Source organism: Piliocolobus tephrosceles, chromosome 2, assembly GCF_002776525.5.
Source record: "Piliocolobus tephrosceles isolate RC106 chromosome 2, ASM277652v3, whole genome shotgun sequence".
Classification (NCBI taxonomy): domain Eukaryota; kingdom Metazoa; phylum Chordata; class Mammalia; order Primates; family Cercopithecidae; genus Piliocolobus; species Piliocolobus tephrosceles.
Genome location: NC_045435.1, coordinates 30,616,341 through 30,634,516, shown reverse-complemented (window position 1 = coordinate 30,634,516; position 18,176 = coordinate 30,616,341). Strand labels below are relative to the sequence as shown.

Sequence of the window (18,176 nt, the reverse complement as noted above, 5' to 3'; positions counted from 1 at the left end):
CAGGTATGCCTTAATTTCTGTAGTAATTGTATACCTCAAAATTGCATGCCGAGCAAAATTATGTACATGAGATCACATAGTCAGTTGACTCATTACTGTAAGAAACTATGGAATGAGGCAGTTTGCATTGTTAATGATGTCCCCCTATTTATCACCACCTTTAAGTGTTTTTGTCCAATTTTTGTGGGGGGTACATCATATTCAACTGATAAAATGTCAAATGATTGAGATATTTAAAGAGACTCCTGTAAAACAGTGAGAGAGAAGTCATCTTTATTCTTTCTATTTCCATCTTTATTCTTTTTTTTTTCTTTTTCTTTTTCATAGAGAAGGAAGCAGAGGTACTCAGAACTTAAATAATTTTCCAAAGGTCAGCCTTTCTGTAAGTCAGCCATCCTACAGAAATGTAACTTTAAATTTTAGTGCTCTCTGATATTCTTTTTTTTTTTCTAGCATTGAATCATTTTAAAATTTTTTCGTGCCATTTCCCTTTTGTCACCCCTATACCTCAGTAGGTTTACTTGCTTACCTTTTTATTCTAGAATATCTTGTGTCTGTTCTGTCTGCCTATACTTGAAATTTTCCTGACAGGCAGCCACTGAGTGAACAGTTCATCTTGGTTTTATAGTAGTAGTTGTAATCTCTGTTGTCCCAATTTTCTAGAATGTATGGTTGTTTGGGACTTCTCTGTGCTCTGCCTCTTTATTGGCAGTCTCACTTTCTTTCTTGTGTCTTACCTTTATCTCTCCAGAAAAGCTTCTACAAAATGTGTCTTTCCCACCAATCACAATGGTGCACTCTTAGTGTATGCAGTCTCTATGGTAACTGGGATACATGCCACAACACCAAGATTACTGGAGCAACCATCAGAGTGGGGAAATCAGCGCATGCCCTCCTCTGGCACCACAGAAGTTGCCCCATTGAAACTGGGATCAGATACTTGTATTTTAATACGCAGGGCAAGGAAGGTGGCAGAGGAAATGCTGTAAACCCAGTCTCTCTAAAGGCACATTATTGGGGTTTGATGGAATTCTTGAAGTTGATCTTATTTATCATGAATAAAACTAGATTCATGTACTGATCCTGAGCAGACATGGATAAACTGGTTGAACTTGAGATTTTTTTTTTTTCCTGCAGATACATGACTAGTTCATAAACAAGAGAATTTTACTAAATTAGTATATATGCTTAGGTAAGCTCAGGGAAATTACCAATGTAAAGTAAAAATTATTCACTTGCATTGTAGAGACAGACTGTCAGATGATTTCCCTAGCAATTGCATTGTTGACCCAGGGAGGACAAAAGGCAAAATTGGCTCTCTCTGAGCCTGCTTTAGAGTGGAGGCAGTTCTATTAGGTCTTGAAGAGAATGAGGATTAAGCAATGCGGATCTTCTGGGGTGCTTCCTTTAGGACTGAACTTCATTCCAAATATGCAGAGGATCTGACTCCCAGGTACAGCCCAATAGAAACAAAGGGCGTAAATCAGAGTTTTATAACTTTGGCCCTGGTAACCTTTGGGGCCAGATAAGTCTTTGTGGAACAGGGCTGTCCTATGCACTGTAAGATGTTTAGCAGCATCCCTGGCATCCCTGGCATCTACCATCTAAATGCCAGTAGGAACTTTTCTAACTGTGACAACAAAAAACACAAATGTCCCCTGATTGGGGGCAAAAAGTAGCCCCAGGTTGAGAACCACTGGCCTAAAGCAAGATGCAGCTTGGGTAAGAAAAGAGAGTTGGAGAATCCCTTAAAAGGCCCAGAATATTCAGTAGTTGATCATTCAGCAGGTATTTATTGAGCCCCTGTTATCTTCCAGGCACTCTTCTATTTATCAGGGATACCACTGTGAAGAGTCATGATCTCGTGGAGCTTACCTTCTAGTAGATGTATGCCACATGTTCCTAACTAGCAGGTTCCCCTTCCCTCCACACAGCATAACAGCAAATGCTTCAAACCAACTGAGGGCCAAGAAAAGGAAAACACAAGTTCATATTTGAAGATTCTTTTTTCATTTTATGAACCTCAAAATGGCTTTGATTTAAAAATGAAACTTGGCAAGTGATTAGTTCATATGTTTTAGTTTATAATATGTTTTAATCATTTTGGGTGTTTTCAAAACAAATGGTGAGATTAGGGTTTTTTTTTTTCTCTCTTCTATTTTTGGCCCCTTTCCTCTGGAGAGTCCTCCTCTTGGGTTTAGTTCTTGGTGTTCTTAGTATATTTGAAGAGTGCTTTTAAGTATTTGAAATGTGTGTACATGGTTGAAAGGGGATGAGGAAGAAGAAACCTAAGATTTCATGACCCTGCTCAAACAAATACCCACACTCCAGCCCTAAAGCAGTGTCTGGGTACCACATCTTCAAGGAAGGCCCCTTGGAAACCCCTCTTGGGACAGTCCTCTGACCCAGGTGATCTCCTAACCCCCTTTATGTATTCTTATGACGATATGTGATAAAGAACGGACTGTGAGATTTGTTGTTCAGATTTTTCCCCTTAGAATGTGAGCTCAATGGGTATTAGTGCCATGTTGGCTCTGTCCACAGTTCTACTGTCTTCGGCATAGGGCCTGGTACACAGTAAGTGCTTAAGAAATACGTGTCAAATGGCTGGGCGCAGTGGCTCACACCTGTAATCCCAGCACTTTGGGAGGCTGAGGTGGGTGGATCACGAGGTCGGGAATTCAAGACCAGCCTGGCCAAGATGGTGAAATCCTGTCTCTACTAAAAATACAAAAATTAGCCGGACTTGGTAGCGGGTGCCTGTAATCCCAGCTACTAGGGAGGCTGAGGCAGAGAATTGCTTGAGCCCAGGAGGCAGAGGTTGCAGTGAGCCGAGATTGTGTCACAGCACTCCAGCCTGGGTGACAGAGAGAGATTTGGTCTCAAAAAAAAAAAAAAAGAAAAAAGAAATATGTGTTGAATGACTGACAAACTGACTGAGAAACCTAGCTTTTGGGGTGTCCTTCCCAAACACTTTCAGCCTGTGCATTGCCTGTGGATTAACGTGCCTCTAGTGTGAGACCTCATTGTGTTCCTCATTACTTTGTAAACTGTGAAGTAATATGTTCGTTATCTAGTTCCAACCTTTGTTCAGTGATGTAGAGGATCAATGCCTATGACTCTCAGTGTGGGGCACAGAGTAAAATTACATATCTTATTTACTTGTTTTCTTGTTTAATGTATGTTTCCTCTACTGAAATTTAAACTATATAAAGTGGAGAACTTGATCTTACTTGTTAGTGAACAAAAAATGCAATAACGTGATGAAATTCTTATTCAATATCCTAGGGCAGTGCCTAGCATATAGTAGGCACTCAATAAGTACTTAATCATTTGTCTCACAGTTACAGAAGCTAGATGTTCAAGATTAAAGTATCAGCAGGGTTGGCTCCTTGTAAGGCTGTGAGAATCTCTTCCATGACTCTCACCCAGCTTCTGATGGTTTCCTGGCAATGTTTGGTGTTCCTTGGCTTATAGAAGCATCAGCCCCAATCTCCGCCGTCATCGTCACCTGATGTTCTCCCTGTGTGCATGTCTGTGTTTAAGTTTCTTCTTTTTATAAGTACACTAGTCATATTGGATTACAGGCCCACTCTACAGCATGACCTCATCTTAATCACATCTTCAGTGACCCTATTCACAAATATATTCATATTCTAAAGAATCGGGGGCCAGAATGTCAACATATGAATTTTAAGGGAACATAATCAACCCATAATACTAAAATAATAGAGATCTTCAGGTAGTAACATTTTGATGGATGACTTCTATTTGGAAAACATCAGCTTCTCAAAATAACATCTAGATTTATGATTCTATATGGAAATTGATGTGGTAATATTAAATAGCATTTACTGTGTTATACCAAGACATATATGTTTATAGAGAGGAAACATAAAGAAAGTCCAAGGAGCATGAAGGTATGTGGCATATACTCTTGAACGCTGAGTGGTGTGGTGTCACCAGACAACGGGTTATGTGGGGAAGACTGCTGAGAGGTGCCAAAGGGATTTGTATATGAAGCAAAGGGGCTTGGGGTTTGGACTTCATTATACAGGCCTCCAGCATATAAGGCAAAACTTATTGAATGGTAAATGAGTATAGCAAGGATGAATTTTATTGTATGTAAATTATACCCCACTGAACCTGACCTTTAAAAGAATGAAAACAATGAGTTTAAGGATGGATTTTGGAGGCTAGCAATTCAGTAGTGTTTGGTGACTTTGGCAAAAAAAAAAAAATGGTTTAATTAGAAACACAGCTAGAGAAACCAGATTGTAATGGTTTGAGGAATAAATGGGAGCTTAGGAAGCTTGAAGGTGGCACAAAAGAGGGAAAGATAAGGTCTGCAAAAGATGGTTTGTTGTTTGTTAGTTTATTATCATTGTTGTTGTTACTTTAAATGAAGACAGCTAAAGCATGTTGGCAGGCAGTAGGAAAATTGAAAACACAAAAGAAAGGAAAAGTAACTGATACAATAAGATCCTGGAGGAGGTTATCAGTACTAGGCAGAAGGATCTTTGAAATGTTACAGGTGGATTCACTGGTGGCAGAGGTTGAGAGATTGGAAGTGCCATTTGATGGCCTCTGTTTTCTCTATGTAAAAGGAGGCAAGGTTAGTAGCTGAGAGTGAAGAGTAGCGTATGGGTTATAACTAGTTAAATAGAATAATGAATGAAACTGGGGAGTGAAAAAGGAAACTGACTAGGAGCAAATTTTAAAATTGAAAAAGAATTCTGAAACCTGAACTTATGCTGGAAACCGTAATTCTGCAGGAGCATCAAGCTGTACAGTTTTGTGCTTTTTCTCCAGCAAGGATCAGCAGCCTGGAAGCTGAGGAGAACACGCATGTGGGTTCATCTGAGCTCCAGAACTAGGTAAATACAGTTGAGAACTGTAGATGAGGGATTTGATGGAGCTGGTGGACATCTCTAAAGTTAACAACAATGGGCGTCCAGACTGGTGGAGAAGAAACCGGAAAATAATAGTCTGGGAAAAAAGAGGAAAAAACAAGAAAACCAAAAAGTCAGGGTAAGAAAGTAGAGTACTTGTTTTCTGGAGTCATATGTGTCCCCATAAGGAGCCCGGCCCGACAATACAAGTCTTATGCCACAGGTCTCAGAGAAACTGCAGAAAGTAGAATGAACACATTATAGGGCATAGACTGGATCCAAAAACATAGCCTGGTGGTCAGTGTTTCATTCCTAACTTGCCATTAATTTAAGGCAGCTATCATTACCACCATTATCACAGAATGCTAATCCTTAGGAAAAGAATGTAAGACTAGAAGAAATACCTGTGCATGTAAGAGCAGAATAAATAGGAACCTCCCATGGGGCAATGGCAATAAACTTGACAAGAGGTAAATTGTTTTATTTTTTGCCTTGGATTCCAAAAGTGTACTGAGGTTTCCCTCAAGGCATGCTCTTTTACTTTTCTTAAGATTATCGATTTATTCTGTTAGAGAGTCTACAGATGTGACACTCATCTTTTGGTCTTCACTCTCCCTTTCTTTGTTTTCTCTTTCTCCTCATTTCCTCCTATCTTTATGGATTGAATGTTGTCATATGTCTCAGCAACCATCCCCAACCCAGTGACCAAATAAAGTATTCCCATTACTTATTATTGGATTTTTTTTAATCCCCAGGAAGACTGGGCTAAGAAGTTAGTTCTTGGTTAGAAAATACTTTTAGGTACTTTACAGATAACACTGTACCACTAATCCCTCATGCCCTATACATTTAGATGAACCTGGGTGTCTCTCTCTGGTATTCATAAGAAAATCCCTGCTTCTATGGGCCCTGTCTCCATATGTCAGCCTAGCAAAATAACCAACCATGTTATGCACTGTGAGATACCATGCTCTAGTTATCCTTTACTTGCTTGAGTGGACTGAGATGAACATAATACACAAGGTTTAGTAGTTCCTAAACCCTATAAGAATTCCTAAGCTCCTTCTCTTGATGTTGTCGATATATAAGTTCAAAAAATAGCTTTGGGGGAATTTCAATAAACAACTCTAAATAAGTCCTCTTTCCTTTGCAAGTATAAATCCTTTGTAAAATTTTATTTTTTCCTTTTGTTTTCTATTCCTGATTCTGTTATTGCTCTAGCAATGCTAAAAACCAGCTAGTTTGGAGATTAATATGACCAGACATACAATAAATTTTTTAAATCTCAAAAATCCCAGTTTATCCTTCTTGGTAAATTGAATATATGTTATATATACACACATACATACATGCATAAATATGCAGTATGTTATTATGTCTTCTCTAAGTTCTTCTTTTTTGGTCTTACTGTCTCCTAAAATTCTTCCTAAATGCTTTTTTGTTATAATAAAGAGGTAGGAGGAAAAAATCCTGAAGGAATGGAGGAGAAAAGTATATGAAGTGATAGAAGATGGAAAGAGAAAGTACACTATGGAATAAGGGAAACCAATGAGGAGATTGAAAAAGTAGTGATTTTTTTTTCCCTAGTTCCCCTAGACTGCTTTTAGGTATGGTTTTGATATTTCTCTCACCTAATGCCCCCAAATGACCTCTTCCTGGCAATTTCTTCTACCAAAAGTATTCCTTTTACTGCCAGAAAATATCTCTAACCTGCCAAGAAGGTTGAAATATCCTGCCCCAGCATCTAAACATCCTCTTTAGCCTGCCAAACCCCTAACCACCTGACCCAGGGGACTTGGACCCATTGCCGTTGTTAGTTTTACACACCCCCTACTCCATGCCAGCATGGAGAGTGTTAATGGGAGATATAAGTGTGAAAAAACTTAAGCAATAATTTGGTTTTGCTTTATTAACATTCAAAATATAAATAGGTAAACTACATGTTGAATTCATTAAATTCTTCCTTCACTGTTTAGAAATATGAAAACTGCATTTTTAGAAAAGGGATTGATTGGTGTCATGTACGTATTTGTTCACTTCTGTTGATGCAAGATAATAAGAGTATTAACATAGACGTGGAATAATGGTATTTATAATTTCATCACCACTGTTTATATAAGATAAAAATGTCTGAAAAGCAACAGAGAGAACATTTGCTGCTCTGTACATACATTAAATTTCCCATTTTTGTTTATAAAGCATATGAGGAGGAAAAACAAGTTTAACAAATTGAGGAAGAGTTAGTGTTCTTTTTACCATGTCCACTGACATTGACCTAAGGTAGCCAGGTTCAGAAAATAGCAAAATATAGTGAATACGGTAACTCCTTATAAAGGAATATAGGGACCAGAAACATGCACTTGGTTAACTGTTCTCTGAGATTGAGATTACTTGAGTAAGATTATGGTCCTCTGTTCAGTGCAGAAATTGTTCTACCCCAGAGAGGAGTGAGTACTAAGTCTGGGAGACCAGTGACTTGTATGTAATTTGCCTGTAACTTGAGATATGTATCTTAGGGGCTGAGGCTGCATTCCCTCTTTCAAAAAAGAAAGGGAAAAAAATGGTAGTTCAGATCAGATTGTAAGGACTCATTTCAAAAACTTAAATAATTCTGGGTAGACTTTTATATTTTCATGGCTGTTTGAGAAAGAAAATGTAGTTGGGAGTGGAGAAGGGGTTCCTTATCTATATAAAAATTAGCTGAGTTGATAATATAGGTCACAAAGGGTCAAGTCATTCATGAAAGGTTAATGGTGATATTACAGGGCAAATGAATAAAAACAAATAAGGAATGAGGAGAGGAATCATCATGGGCAGGTGGTTATATTTATAACTTGTCTAAAGTGGGCTAATAACACGTCAGTGATAATAGAGACAGAAACTCTCCAAAACATGCATTAGAGTGGAAGGTCCTTGAGGGCAGGAGTAGAATCCAATTGGCAGAGTAATCAATAATAGACTGAAAAACTATTTGTTGAATTAATGAATGAATACATAGTATTGGAAATACTTTGTATATTCTCCCCTATCTTAACCCACTCTCAAGATAAGTTCAGAAATTTTATTAGGCTGTCATGAAAGAGTTGGTATTTAACAAGGTCACAAAGCAACTAATATTAATTAGTTACTTTTAATCCCCATTCACATTCCTATTCCTGTCTACACCCATAGGTAAGCATATTTTATTGTCTATTGGACCAATTTTGCATGAAAATGTTAGGAGATGAAGTCAGAGAAGTAGTAAGGGACATAATGTATTGGTCTAACAAACCATAGTAAAGGCTTTAGAATCCCAAGCATCAGTGAGCCTGAAAATGTCTAATGGGTAGGAGAGTCTTTGAAATCACAACAACAACCGTATTTTTTTCAGAATGACCAGATGAGACACTTCAGCCAAAGGCTGGAAGCCTAGATATAAGACCTGGATTTAGGCTATTTGTTAACTGTGATATTTCTGACCAGTATAAATAAAAATAAACTGTGCTTAACTGGACCTTTGTTTTTTGCCTACTGAGCCAGCTTTACCCATCAATTTACCCCAGCTGGCACCCTTACCTAAGAGAAGCTTAGGGAGTAGTAGCAAATGTGTTTTTCAGCACACTGAAGACCTTATAGAACATATCTATAAGGTCTCCATTTCCAAAGTGTAGGATTTAAGACACTAAACAAAAATTTTAAATATTAGATAGATTTTCCCTTGTACTAACTGTTCACTGAACTAAGAATTATAGAATTCCTGTGTATTTAATAGCATATGCATAAATCACTTTGCAAAGGAAAGAGATGTTAAAAATTCACATAAGACATATATGATCTCTAACCAAGTCCTTCCAAGGTGAACCAATTTGCTACACTTACTTGTGAGAATGAGAGAAATCTGATAGTTTGCCTAAAAGATGGGATATTCAGAAAAAGTCATTTTCTTGTCCGTTTATGTCTAAATATTTAAAACTCTGAAGCCATGTTACTAGTAGAACCGAGGGAAATAGCCTAGAATTTTTCTTCTCACTTACAGAGATGACAGACTTACAATATGATGATTCTTTTGAAAACTTCTTACAAAACCTAGAACTTGTCTGGCTCCATTTATCTGGCCAGGATGTATTTCTATGATTTATCCAATGAAATTCTTAGCAGAGCCTTACATTTACTGCATAAGACAATTATATTTATTTTCTCTGCCATGACAAAAACCACTCTATACTGTAAACATAACGTTAAAGACGTTAAAGGTTGCTTTTTTTTTTAGCATGTGGACAGAGTCTGTAAAAGCTTTTTTCAGTTTCATCATGTTGACAAGCTGATTCCATTAAATCACCCACCATCATCATGTTCACTTTTTTTTTTTCTTTTTTGAAAAGTTAGAAAACAGTGATCATCTTAGAGTTTTCAAGGCATTCCCTTTGGAAAAAATAAATCTGGAAAAACATGAGTCTGTTCCTTCAAATGGAAAAAAGGCCCTTCTCTTGAAGCTATTCAGGATAGGGAAGGAGCTCTTGGTCTTTTACCACCGGTAAGACCGGATGTTTTTTAAACATTCTGAGTATAGATCAAACTTCTCTACCTCAGTGTTTATTATGTATTATTTGCTATTTCAAATGGACACTGCAAGAAGTTAAATGAATGACATGAAAGAGATTTGTTCGAGGATTTTTTAGTACTTTGCACCCTCAGATGCAATGCAATTAGATAATATTTTAGGATCACACTGCTGTTTTGAATTAGGGCAGATATACCCTGCTCCTCCCAACACCATGCTTTCCTCACTGAGGGGAAAAAATCGTATGATCATACTGCTGCTGGGTCATTTAAAGCATTGAGTGGATGTGTGAAATAAGGAAAAAAAAAAAAAAAAGCTCAGTATGGGGTTAATTAGCTCTGTGGCGTGGTGGGTGGGTCACTTCCTCAGAACCAAATCATGCAGGAGGAACCATGCATGTGCAGACTGACAAAATTAAAAGAAAGCCCATGAACCTTCAGACTCTAGGACAAAAATTGATTGCCTTTGGAAACAAGAAAGGAACCCTTTCATGCAGTGAGTACTTTGGGCTTCACTGGTCAGAGACGAAGGGACTTCCCTTGAAGTGTCGGCTCAGGCCACTGTCGTGTACTGAAAATGAATCTATGGTTTGAGAGGGACCTGGCAAATCTGGTACTTTTAAAAATTTACCTCTGCTGACACTTTTTAATATCATGTCTTTCTCAATTAGTATACTAGCCTTATTTTTGAGGTCTCATCTTGGAAACAACATAATTTCTTCCCCAAAGTATGGGTGAATCCTTCATATTTTCGTAATTGTGTTTCACGGTATTTCACAGACTGCTGCGGGTTCCCTGCCTGCTGAGATTCGTTCAGCTGTGGTTTGGCCTGAAGCATTCCCACTAGGTTGTTTACAATCTAATCCTTGAAGTGGGAGGTTAAGGAGCAGATAGAAAACATCCTCGATCCCTGGATCATTAATAGGTGAATACAAGAATGCAGATATTTACAAGGAAATCTCACAGGCCAGGATTTCTAGGGCAGAAAGATATTGTGAAAGGCTCCTGGAGCATATGCTGACAAGGAGCCAGTAACCAATGGAAATTATCCATGAGGAAAACACTGACAAATATGTTAATAAAATTTCAGTGCAAACCATTTGGGGTTTCTTATGTTTCTGCCTAAGTTACTCTGACTTTAGTAGTAACAGCACTTCATGGAGTATACATAGAGTCACCAAATGTTTATGACTTTTGAGAAGAAGAATGTGTGTGTATAATATATGCATTTATAGGTGTATATCTTTATTTGAAGTAAAACTATATAAGCACAATTGGCTTCTTGAGGTGGGGAGCAAATGACCCCTTTTAGCAGTATACTTGGAAAACTCGAAGCATCTAGGACAAAATTTGCCACCACCACCACCACACACACATACACACACACACACACACACCAAATACTTTGCTTATTACCTGTGATAAAAACTGAATTTGGATCTTGTACAACAGTTAAGAAAATGCATATTCCCCTAAGTAGAGGTATTAAAACAATTAAATGAATATATTTTTAGCAAACTGAGAGCAAGGGTGGAGAGATGGAGAGCTCACTAAAAGTATCCCCAAAGAAGCAGTCCCAGCCACATTTCTTTCTGTTTCTTCAACTGCCTGATGATAGGAATGTGGATGTGGAAATAAATAGGACTAGAAGGTGGGGGAAACAGAGTAAATTTTGCTAATTCTAACAACCTATGTTATCAGCTTATTCCACAGCTTTTCAAAATTCAAGTTGCTGGTTAACTTGACACCTTTGCTGTTCCATTCATTCCGTTCATTATGAAACAGCATAAGCAATGGCTACATGCACTAACCATTATCCTAGTTAGGTTGTCAAAGTTAGCCTAATGCCGACTTTATTTTCTCTATTGACACTGAACAAAACGTTTCTTTTGAAAGGTCTTAGTTAGACCTCTGCCCTCCCAACTCCTGATCACAGTAGTAACCAACCTCAAGAAGTCATTAGTGAAGACTGGAACAATATCCTGTAACAAATCAGCTATGAAGAAATTGGCATAGTTTGTCTCTTTGATTCATGTTCTTATGGAAATAATGGGTTGCAAAATAAAACTACATTTCTTTCTCTCTCAAATTCATTTTTTCACTGGATCTTCTTTGCAAGTTACATTGGAATGAAGATTTTGTTTTTGTTTTTCTTAACAAAGTTCGAATAACACTCAAAGGCTTTAAAAGCCAAAGTCCCTCTTTAGATATAGCTTTCTTCTATAATGTACTGCCAGTTTCTTATGTATGTGTATTTTTACCTTCCTGATGCCTTCGCCTGTTGATTGGTACATGTTAGTGCTTTGCTTATAAGAGTTGGGCAATAGTTCAGTGATCCAGTCCAAATCTGGGCCATAGATAGAATGGACTCATCTTCTATTTAAGAAAAGTGGCAAACTGCTTTAAATGAATTTGGTTCAGACAAGGTCATTGGAGCTGTTCATCTAACCCTGTGCTGTATGTAATGGACGCTTCTGCTGAGCTCCAAAGCTACAAGGTAAACAGACAAAGAAAGCCACTAACTTGCCACCCCTGTTAGACCTTATCTGTGAGTCTGTTATTAGATTTACATTTTTAATCATATGGGGCACATTTTGGTCATTTAAAGGAATCGTTTATTGATTCTCCTGTTGTCTTTGAAGATAGTCCAGGAAATAATAATAGTGAGTTCATATATTACTTTCTGGACCTTTAAAAAACTTTTTATTTAATTGGAAATTGAGTTTATATACATATTCAATATGAGGTTTATGAAATATTCAGCAAATTTCTTAGACATTGAAGAATTGTTAGACTGTTTTACTCTAGCTAATCACTATGTTAAAACGTTAGTAAATTCGGGTACATTTTTCCCAATTTTATTTGTGTTATATGCAGTTGGCAAACTGAATCAAAAGTGTAAGAACCATATATTACTATTTTGAATTTAATAACTTACCAACTCTCTATATTGCTTATTTCTCTTTAAACTGTAGAATGTATTTTACTCAACTGTATGGTGATTCTATATAATTTTTAGGGTTAACATTTTATAGAATTTTATGGAATCATACAGAGTTAAACAAGACTAGAAAAGTTATTGAATTCATTCTCCTGACTGGAGGCAGAGCTGCATTTATTTTATCCAAAATAGACGAAGATTTTTCCTATTTTAAGAGAGTCAGGAAGAAAGAAATTTCAGAACTGCTCTTAGCAATCTATTTGATTATTTACCACTTGCATATTTAGAACATTCATCTTTAAGTCTAAAATTCTGCACTGGACGGTTTAATGTCATTTTGCCCTAGGACAACAATGCTGATCCTTATCCTCTTTGTAACAACTTTTCTTATAGTCAAAAAACTATAAAGACACACTTCAGCTCTTTCTTCCCTAAGCTAAATTATCCCAGTTTTTTAAACATTTACTTTTGTTTTTATAGCTCTTTCTATACCTGAGTGGCAAAGGGGACTATTTTTAAAAGCTCTGTCATATATGATACCTCTTAGAGAGGCACTGCATATTTTAATTTCACTGTGCTGATGTGGAAATAGCCACAACTTTTTCATTATATGCTGATGGACAGGGCATTTGTGTTCATTTAACCTTGAGGTTTAAACTTGTTCCCGAAAAAGTAACTGACTCATAGCATTGGCCAGACCCAGGAATAAAGAGCATCAGTTTTCCTAATCTTCAAGCTCATCTTGCCCCCACTCCTAAAATGCACTAAAATTAACTTTTCCTTGACCTCTCTCTGGTGCTATTTATTTACTGATTTAACAACTTTCTTCTGTCATCTCTGCCTCCTAAAATAGATGGACAGCATTTATTCAACAAACATTGGAGTGTCGTGCTGTGTTTCACACACTATGCTAGGCTTGGGAGATTCAAGTGTGAACTGTTAGCTGACTCAGGGACATAAATGTCCCAGGCCATGTTCAGAGAGGAGCAAATAGTCTGTCACCATATATAAAGAAGTAGTGGTGGGAAAATTTTTCTTAAAACTAGAGAGGTGGGCCCGAGCCAGATTGCGAAAGGTCTTGGAGGCTCTTAAACAAATAGTTGGTAGTGACAAGTCTAAATGATTAGACCACATGATAGCAGTGCCAAACCTTTCCAGCATCCCTTAAGGAGATAAGCTTACTGTAAGTTAAAGGTCCTGGTACATCAATCCATTTGGAATTTATAGAGCTGCAATTTTAGTAGTTTAAGATATAGAAGAGAAGGTTCTTTGGAATCAGATTGTAAAGGATTCCTGAATGTCATCATGCTAAGGAATTGTATCTATTTTAGCAGCAATAAAAAACCATCCTAAATGTATTAAACAAATTCGGTCCTTGCCACCCCTCCCAGCACTACTGCTTTCATTTCATTCTAGTCTCTCAGACCCTATCCCCAAAAGCATCAAGAAGGAACAGGGAGACTCACATGGGGTGGGATGGAGTGTTACATTGTATCTTGGCAATGTCTCAGGCACAGAAGCAGTCCCAGACCTAATTGCTGAACTTTAAAATCTTCTCTCTTTATTGATTATAACCTTATTTCATCATCAAAATTTTGAAGACAGGCCATTTTTTAGGATTGTTATCATAGCATCTTAAGAAAAAGAGACCTCAGTATCATTCTCTTATTGTTCTTCTTGAGATGGATCCAAAATAATATGGGTTTTGGAAAGCAGACCCCAAGATATGTATGACCATTTATGGCATTTATAGTCTCCTTCTTCCTGACCAAAAGCAATGAAAATACATCAAGAATCTGGCCTACAGGAAACCCCAAAGTATCTAGAGAGTGATGGCACAGGTTCTGTATGCACATATAAATACCCTTGCATCTGGCTTTATCTTGTAAACCTTTTGCCAAATACAAAATAGAGAATTAAAAACTCCAAATTCAGAATGCATGAAATGTCATTAAATCTAGTACAAATTTTTTTGAATCTGTCAGATAAAGGAAATCATGTATCCAGAGTAGAGATGGAATATCAGTTGACAGGCACTTAATTTTGAAAGACATGTAAATCTAAAAATCTAATAGTGCCTCATCCTTTGAAAACACTGGAAACCAGAAAGGTATTAGGAAAATCAACAAGGTAAAAATCATCATCCTACTATTTGGAATGACTCCCACATAAGAATTAATTAATGCAATACTTCTAGAACATTAAAGGGATGTTAAAACATTATCTCTACACATAGAAAACAAACATATAAACCCATCTAACTTTTAGACAGAGTAGTTAAAGAAAAAAGATTAGAAATATTAATTAAGATTGGAAATAAGAGGTCATTTCTGTCCTGTTGTCACACCATTTACCCTCTTCAGCTAGAAGGGTAAGTGTTGAACTTTAGTTCATCCAAATTCCTCAGCTCTGTCATCAATGCAGTGACACATTCTAATTTTCTGACTCATTTGTGATGAATAATCTCTCCTTTTTCTATTCACAATGCTGAAAGTAACCAATTTTTGTGTGAGTTATGATTACTTATTTTCCCTTTTATTATTGCACTATTATTGTTTTATCTTAGCAGAATTTGTCTCACTCTTTATCACCCAGTGTGAATCTCATGTTCAGAAAAGCCCATGGACAGTAATAGTGCCTAGGCTTGGAGTTAGTCAAGAGGAATGAGAGTCTGACGACCCAGATTCCGTTTATAACCCAGCCAGATACCTCAGCTGGCAAGTGGTTCAGCTTCCTCACCATAAAATGGGTATAATAATAGCTTTCCCTTACCACTGTGAAATATTTAGAATGCAAATCAAGCCAAACCTGTCTCCTTCCAAAGAGAAGATTAAACTAGCCTGCGTAATCCTGAATGAGCCCAGATTCAAGGGGAAACATAAAGTGGGAAACACCTAAAGGTAGTGTAATTTAGTGGTTAAAAATATGTAGACTTTGGAATGGCACACACTTATTCAGATGCCAGCAGCTGTATGATCTGAGCTAAGTTTCCTGATTTCTCAGATTTCCCTTTTTTCTCTAGTAAATTGGAAGTAACAGTATTTTCTCTTGTAGTGGGGATTAAATGATATGCTGTTAACCATGCTTCTCAAACTGTTCCACTTGGGTGATCCTCAAATTAGAGTGAGTGATTCAATACTAAGGGTGCCCGCCAGGACATTGCTTGAAGTCGTCTGCCACAAACAAGACTTTTCAGTGAAGTCTCAGGTTTCACCCAAAAGATATATATACAAATTTTGCTTTCAGTGCCTCAATATATTCGTTTGTTTCACTCAACCAGAAGTTCCATGAGGACAAGAACAGTATCTGTTTTCTTGTTTGTATAACATCGAATAAATAGTTATTGGATAAATGAATACGTGTGCAGATAAGAGTTTAAATTACTTGCCCACAAGGAATACTGACCCTCCAGGAAGACAGGTATATGTTTATTATTTATTTTGTGGCTTTTTCTACTCCCGTTACACTGCTCACATTCCTGGGTATACTCATATCCAAATTTGAGAAGGATCTATTTTTCAAAGTATCTGAAGGACTCAGTAAATAGTGACTCTTATTATCATTATCATCTCTGCTCAGTACTCCTCTATTCCATTGTTGCCAAGGCTTTGTAGACTTTTTTTAAAAAGAAATGATAAAGGACTAGGAAGGTAGGAGTCTGGCAGGCCTCCAAAGAAGCCTGTGTGGCTCTAACCACATACCCTTACCCACTTAGAACTCTCTTTTTTATACATTTGGCTTTAGTTTATAGTGTTTCATTAAAACTCTCTAGAGATGAATAGCTATGGGATTGAAAGAGGGTTTTCTCCCCTCTCTGCCTGGGCCAGGGGTTCCTAACCTGGGATTCATGAATGACCTTCATAGAGTCTAGGAGTTCCTTGAAACTTGGTGTTTTTGAGAAGTTATCTGGAGGAAGATTTTCATAGGGATCTGTATCACTTCAAAATGTTGAAAACCACTGCTGTAGAACTTTATCTAACTACACTAGAATTGACTTCAAAGTTACAATTAATATTTTTGATTCTTCGAGATTGACACCATATAATAATTTCAACTCATAAATTATATGACGAAGATTAAACTTCACCCCTTATCATCTCCATCTCTCTGCTCATCCCCCACCCTCCACCCTGATGTTTTAATGTCCTGAATTACTTGGGCTTTACAGTTTTATACTCTGCTAGATATATTTATGCTTTGAACCAAGTGTGCTTAATGCAAATATTTTTAATCCTCTGTGAAACCATTATAGATAATTCTTTGCGTTTCAGATAAAAACAACTTATAGACATGTAAGGTGAAGATCACTTAAGTGGAAAGAGCATGTATCAATGAAATAGCAATTTGAATTGAGCAAATATAAATCTATGTAGATCAATACATATTCTCAGAATTACGTAGCAGATTATAATTCAGTCAAGAAGTAGGCATCTTTTGATGCCCATGAACATTTATGAATTGTGTAAGAACTCAGATTAAATCTTTAGCCATAGTGTTAAGTTTGGGATCAATATTATCATTTTATATTAACATATAAGTACAACAATTATATCCAATAAAAACTTTCCATTTAACTTGGCTTTAATTTGCTTTAGACTGTGACATACACACTGTGATTTTTCTCTCCATTTTGGATTCTTATCATTGACAGCCAGCCTGTGTATCATTTGACATCCAGGAAAGATAGTTTTTCACTCCAGACCTTGGATGTATTAGCCAATTTGGGCACAATTTACAATGATCTCTTTTGAGCACATCAAAAATTTAATTTTGACTAATTTTATTAATAAATGCTCCTTGAAATTTAGAAAAGAAAGTTATGTGCTTAGATATAAGAACATAAACACTAGGTATAGTTTTAAAAGAGCATATTGTTGAGAGTTATTGGGTTTATAACATGCAACAGAAAAATGACCATTGAACATATTTCATAGAAAATTGCTAATAATATTTTCTTCTTCTCCCCAAAGGTTAGAAAAGACAGCAAGTCCAAAAAAGGGGAGGGAAAGAAAGAAAGAGAGTGGGAAAGGAGGGAGGGAAGGGAAGGAAGAAAGGAGAGAGGGAGGGAGGAAAATGGCAAGAAAATAGGTCCCAGTGCCATAGTCTAATATCCTGGTTTGTAGAGAAGACTAGAATATAGCAAAACTTAGAGCTTTAAAATCTTTGAAGACTAGTCAGTCTTTTATATATATATTTCAAATTTGTATGTACTTTCAATGAATCATACATAATCTAATTATCTTGCTTAACATTTTCATTAAACTCATCAATTTTGTGAAACAATTTGAAAGCACTGGAGATCTCCAACCTCTCTTGTGTTAGCATGTATAATGATCCAGGCTGGAGATTTTCATCTTGGCTCGTCTTGTCACCATCCTTCACACCTGCATGTACTTGAGCGAGGTTTCACATTGACCACAAAGGGAAATCATTTCTTTGAAGAAATCTCTACAATAGTGCAATTGTCACAAAAACTTTCCAGGAAGGGAGATGTCTTTAATTGCTGGTTTTCTGCTTTAGCCTTTTCAGTGCAAAGATACTTAATCATGTCCTTCTACTTGATCTCCTTTAGTGAAGTTTGTTTTGCATATTTCTGGAGGCCTTATGTGAAGTTGTTAAAATCTTGGTGTCAGACAGGCAAGATTGAATCAGCCTGTATTAAATCCTTGATATGTTTTAGTGGGCTCGAGGTAGAGGGACCTGCTTTGTTTTCTCAGAATCTTTTTTTGGTTTATTAATTTCTCATGGGTCTCCCCCTACTTCACTTTTATCCTTCTAAGAGAAGTTATCAAAACACTGATGGG

General features: G+C 36.9%; 1 protein-coding gene across 11 annotated transcripts in view; it reads left to right on the top strand.

The window, feature by feature from the left end:
* Positions 1 to 18,176, top strand: part of ZBTB20 (zinc finger and BTB domain containing 20) — an 821,902-nt gene that overhangs the window by 632,290 nt on the left and 171,436 nt on the right. The window contains exon 1 of one of the 11 annotated variants that reach the window (XM_031935147.1): positions 9,883 to 9,927. The exons of the other annotated variants lie outside the window; for them this stretch is intronic. The gene's annotated coding sequence lies outside the window, so the exon portion shown is untranslated. Of the gene's footprint in view, positions 1 to 9,882; positions 9,928 to 18,176 lie in introns of those variants that run through there. 11 annotated transcript variants of the gene reach the window in all.